Source organism: Pteropus medius, unplaced genomic scaffold (genome assembly GCF_902729225.1).
Source record: "Pteropus medius unplaced genomic scaffold, Ma_sr-lr_union100, whole genome shotgun sequence".
NCBI classification, from domain to species: Eukaryota; Metazoa; Chordata; class Mammalia; order Chiroptera; family Pteropodidae; genus Pteropus; species Pteropus medius.
The window spans coordinates 20,822-26,958 of record NW_024353905.1 but is presented as its reverse complement, the minus strand read 5'-3'; the positions used below and the strand labels follow the sequence as shown (position 1 = coordinate 26,958).

General features: G+C 47.7%; 1 protein-coding gene across 3 annotated transcripts in view; it reads right to left on the bottom strand.

Moving 5' to 3' along the window:
• The window catches only part of GPR173 (G protein-coupled receptor 173), an 18,786-nt gene extending 12,957 nt beyond the window's left edge, over positions 1-5,829 (bottom strand). For 2 of the 3 annotated variants that reach the window (XM_039851416.1, XM_039851417.1), the window contains exon 1: positions 5,041-5,829. The gene's annotated coding sequence lies outside the window, so the exon portion shown is untranslated. Of the gene's footprint in view, positions 1-4,306; positions 4,375-5,040 lie in introns of all 3 variants that reach the window. The other variant, XM_039851418.1, reaches the window with a different exon arrangement.
• Between the last annotated feature and the right edge of the window lie 308 nt (positions 5,830-6,137).

The following is a 6,137-nucleotide window of genomic DNA, read 5'->3' as shown; positions in this document are numbered from 1 at the left end:
CTCTCTCTCTCTCTCTCTCTCTCTCTCTCTCTCTCTCTCTCTCTCTCTCTCTCTCTCTCTCTCTCTCTTTTATATCTCTCTCTATCTCTTATCTCACCAAATATACCACCTCTTACACACACACGCACTGTGCTCTACCCAGACATACCTTCACTTATACATACGCATTCACATCTATATTTCTGCCTGGATGGCATAATTTCGGTGCTCTCTGTGAAGACCATTTACCAACCCTAATCACCATACAATGCCATTCTGTCCTGGGCCTTTGATGGTGGGGTAATGGGAAGGGAGGTCTTTGTGTTTTAAGAAGTTCTTTTCTAAAGCAGTCACAGACTCCCTTCCTTAGTAGGTTATCAGTCATGATTGGTTCCTATTTCTTTTATTTTATTTAATTTTAGTTTTTTATTTATTATTATTTTTTAAATTAAAGTTAACATTCAATATTATATTAGTTTCAGATATACAGCATAGTGGTTAGACATTTTTATGATTTATGAAGTGATGCCCCCAATAAGTCTAGTACCCACCTGGCACTACACATAGTTATTACAATATTATTACTTCTTGAGTGTGAATGATGACAGGAATTATCCTGAGATCCCCACAAAAACCCAGCACATGGTCAAGGCCAGAGAGGCCGCAGAAGGGGGTCATGGATCACTCAGGTGTTATAGCTTGCCATCTCGTAGGATGTCTACACAGTCAGAACGAGACATGGTTTAGTAGGGTGCCACTGACTCTCATACATGCACACAAACACATGCTGGGGTACACAGAGTATCACACAGATTCATAAGTACCCTCCCTATCATCCCCTTAGTGATAGGGCCTATCCGCCCAGGCTCAAGGCCAAGTATCTCTCTCACACAGACATACCATCAGAGAGGCACATGCACAAATACCTACACTCATCCCTACACACAGGCACATTCACAGCGATGCACGTTCACACTACACTTGGTCCCAAATGTGCATATCCATTTACTTTCAAACATCGGCATATATGCATGACACACATTTGCATGACATAATACTTATGAAGGACATATGTTCGCTCACAAACACAGGTGTACACACAAGCACACTTACGCATGCCCACAGATAAGCAGACTCTGTATCATATCCAATGAGACAATGAACAAACATGACACACAGAGATAAATTCCTAAATGTATACACACACACCTCAGACATTACCATATAAGCACATTCATACACACTCATACATGGGTATACTTGCACATATAAACACCCAGACGTGCACGTTTGTCAATGAGATGAAGTATTCATATACAGACACTGTAACACACATAGACTTATACACATAACTGGGTATGTATACCTATGAGCATATTCACATGCACATAGATTTGTACAGCATTCATTCCTCTATGCACACAATGAGACATGTAGATACAAATGTACTTGCAAAACACATTCATACAATCACAGTCAGATATGCACACCATGTACATTCCACACATACATACACCGATATGAGAAGCTATACAAACAAAAAAAGATTCATTTACACTTACATTCCCAGACAGACTTTGACATAAAGGTATGTTTGCACACATAAAAGAACAGTCACATATTCTCACAGACTTGTATATCTGCACAAGAAGAGTTGGTAACACCCATCACAGACACACACATGCAAAGACATCTTCATGCACACACACACTTATTAGCCATTTACATTGTTCCACAACACACATTCCAGAATAAATAATGGTATATAAACACAACACACATATGCAAATAATTAGAACTGTACAAACTGGTACATTCACATACTTGTACATTCAGACAGGCACACACACAGGCATATTCACACAAAGAGATGTGCATGAACATATAGGAAATATACAGACATGTTTGTTCAAATGTACACACAGCCAGATGTTTACACATACTAGCATATACACAATACATACATACAGTTACTCACATATCCACACTCATACTCAGAAATTCAAACAAAACACATGATACGTGCACCTCAGTTATTATGAAATGTAGTTACTCCTGCATACTACAATCAGACATGCATTCACACATAACTGTACCCATAAACACAATTAGACATATACACAAATGTATCCATTCATCTATGCACACAGCCTTTTGTGTGTGTGTGTGTATACATATATATATATATATATGTATATACACAAGCATATACCCCCCAGCTATACCCATATACATAATCAAATGTGCATACATAGGCATACCCACAAAATATATTTTCATGCACAAAACATGTATTCACACACTCTCCCTTACCCATGCAATTAGTTCTCCTTATACCAGTGTGACCATCTACACTAACATTTCCCCAATCATATGTGGACTCATAGGCCTGCCTACAGACAAAATATACTCAAACATGCACACACAGAAATATACATAATTCAAAATGCTGGAGAATCCACATGGACATTCACACACAGGCCTATTCATACATATACATGACAGATACACCCACGCAGAAACATGTTTGCACACACATACTCTGCCATACACACATGGACACACACACACACAAACACACCATTTAAATACATGCATATGCATACATGGGCGCACACAAATATACACAATCAGATACAATTAAGCACTCACCTAATTGGACATGCATACCCAGGTATTCTGAAACCCTCACACTCATACACATATAATCAGATATGCACACTCAAAGACAAATTGATATCACACACACATATAGCCAGACATTCAACAGGCCCATTGACTCAGAGAAACACACACACTTACTCAGGCTCAGAATCAAACATGCCCACTTGCTCAGACAGACATGCAAAGTCATACCCACACCCCTGTTATACACACAAAGCCTATCCAAGCACCCACACTCGCATACACCATCACATGACTTGCTCACACACAGAGACTCATACACATCTACGGTGCCCATGAACAGTCACACACACACAGATTGCACACACGGCAACACATATTCAGTTGCACATATACACCCATGCTGAGGGCCAGATGCATCCGGACCACAGTCTGGGTCCTTTCCCTTCCACAACAAATGCTTCTTCAGAAAAGTCTACTCTATACCTCTATGCCTCCACATAGGGGGTCTTCCGAGCCTCAGTCTTTCCCCTTCTTCTCCTCCCAGGTCTTGAGGACCCTTCTCCAGTCACTGACCCCTTGCTTAGTGTTCCACCACATCTCAACACCAGAAACCAGCCAGCAGACCCCACTGTTACCCTAGTCCAGGCTGTAGGTTAGCAACTCCCTGGGACCTGTACCCTACAGGTCTGGTTGCTGCATGGGCCACATCCCAGTTCTAACCAAAGCACTTCACTCTCAGAAGCTTCAGACTTGTCTCTGAGCCCTGCCAGACACTGACCACAGGCCAAACTCTCGCCAAGTCTCCCCTCAACAGGGAGATGCATACATCACCAGGGCCAGGAATGCTGCAGGCTGTAACCCAGGCCTCTGCTAACTCAGGGATAGGGTGGGAGGTGGTGGTGGTCTAAAGCTTCTGTGTGTGTGTGTGTGTGTGTGTGTGTGTGTGTGTGTGTGTCAGCATGCGTGTGCACAAGCATAAGCACAGACAGGGGCAAATGTCGGGAAAGGAGCTTGGAGTGGGGTGGGGGCGCGAGGCTCTGCCTACAGTCACCACTTACCATTCGCTACAAACAAGGAGTTACAACATAGAGCTGCCTCTGCCTCCTTTACATTACTCATTTGCTTACCTGCTGCCTTCCTCAGATCTCTGCCAAAACCTTGGAGAAGAGGGATCAGTGACTCCCCAAATAATCAATAACAATATTAATCATGAATAATCAGCAACAATATTGACCATGAGCTTTGCTGACATTGCTTCAGGGCTACTTCTATGCATATCCTTTATTTGCATGCACCAACTCGTTTAGTCACTACACATACGCATGATGGAAGGGTCACTTTTCCAGTCTCTGACAGATGGGAAAACTGAGGTTTAGGAAGTGGCCTGCTTTCAATAAAGTTGCAGAGCTAGTAGTTGGGGGAAAGAGTCCCTGGAGAATCCATGTTCTCCATGTACCAGGCTTTCTTGCCCCTTCAGGGACCACTGGCCACTGCATACAAGGTCATAAGATCTGGGGATCCCAGACACAACATGGGTGTCTGAAACAGAGATAGACAACCTTGTGATGGAGGCTGGGGCCCACACTGTGTGGACAACTGTGTTGTGTCTGGCCCCTGCAGGTTGTTGTGTGATGTGGTCCTTGACCTCACAGAGCTATCAGGCAGCCTAGGGCCTGGATGCTCCCCATTCCCACCTCACCTTTCTTTTGGCCCTACAGTGGCTTCCACAGCAATATCTTCAGTGGTGAGTGAGCAAAAGTCTGCTACCTGTGGGGAGAGACAGAGGAGGGAAGGAAGGAGGGAGGGAAAGAAAGAAGGAAGAAAAGAAAGAAGGAAGGGCAGAAAGGAGAGGGAAGGAAGAAGGAAAGAGGGCGTGGGGGTGGTCTGGGATAGAAGCAGCTTCTCTGTCATGTCTACTCACTTGCCTGCTCACACACACAGACACAAACACAGACCCTGCCTTCAGACCAAGGAACCTGGAGGAGAGTGGAAGACGGGGAAGAGGAAGGGGAAGCAGCTGCAGGAGGGTGAGCCTGCCCAGGATGCAGGCATTGTGAGGAGAGCATGGCCTGACTCCCAGGCATGCCTTCCACAGCTAGCACACAAGGAAATATTAACACAGCCTTGTGCCCAAGTGCAACCATAATGATAAAAATAGACCCTGGTCGAGGAAACAGGTGGTGGTTCCTTTTCTCATGGGACATTTGAGATTGGGAAATATGGGGATGGTTAGAGGACTCTCTAGGCTTGGGTACCCAACTAGCCCTTATGATGGGTGGAGAGAAGAGAGGCGAGCGCATGAGAGAGCACGATGGAGAGATCGACAGAGAAAGACAGAAAGCATGACAGTGATGGAGACTCTGAAATCTGTGTGGGGAGACAGAAAGGAAGTCCCAGCCCTCCATCCTTGGTGAAGAGATGCTGACTACTTACCTGGGTTCTCTCAGCAGGGCTGTCTTGGAATCCAGGGAGAAGGCTCAAGCTGTCTCACCAAGGATAAACCGCAGCTCAGGCCACATTGTGGGGCCCTCAGTGATCTGGCGGCTAGTGACACTACTGCTTCTGTTGCCTTGGATACAGCTGGGCTGGTCTAAATTGCCGACATCAGAGTAAGCAGGTACCAGAGGGGTGCACTGAGCAAAGCTGAGGGTGTTGGGGAACACCAGGTGGGTAGCATACAGCCTTGGGATGCCCAGCTAGCTGGCAGGTGGGGGTCCCAGCAGGCGTTTCCTGCCCTACACACTCCCACTCCCATCTTCATGCCCCCACCAAGCTGGGAGGGAGCCAGTGCTGGTCCCTGCTACTCCGTCTGTCCGCCTGGCTGCCCGTCCCTCCTTCCCCCCAACCCCCTGTCTGTCTGCTGGCCGCCGCCTTTTGTCCTCAGAAGACACGGTCCCTGCGGGGCCTCTGCCAAGCCTCTAGCAGATGCTCAGGGCCTGGGGCTCCTCCCTGGGACCACTTGGGCCATGGCCTGGAGAGAGCCCCAGGTTGAGGGGGCTCTCATCCAGGCTCATCCCGCTCCCTAGGCCTGGCAGGGATGGGGAAGAGGTGCAGGTCCACAGCCAGAGGCAGCAGCAGAGGTGGTGTTGGGGAGGGGATGGACGCCAGAAAGAGGGGGTGGGGTGAAGAGAGAGGCTGGCCTGATAGCTGTGTCCCGGGTTTTAGATCCGGGTTGAGGAGAGTGGCTCAGAGCATCATAGAGGGGGTCCTGATGAAAAACAGGGGCACCACGGGCCTGCCGGAGGGACCCTCCTGGCCTGGGAACCACCGCAGCTCACACAAATTCAGGTCCCAAGATGTTAAGGACACTCAGCCTGGATGGGACATCAGCGGGGAGCCTAGGGCCCTAAGCTGTACTCCATCCTGCCTGTCTGTCCCCCCTCTCCTCGATTCGCAAGGTCCCTGCCTCAGGGGCGGGAGGAGGAGGGAGGGGGCAGGGAGGGACAGGGAGGGAAGGAGGGAGGCTGAGCAAGCAGGGAGACTCCCAGCCGCCAGCCTAGTCCTCCCTGGGGCGGGGCGGCGGGGAGGGC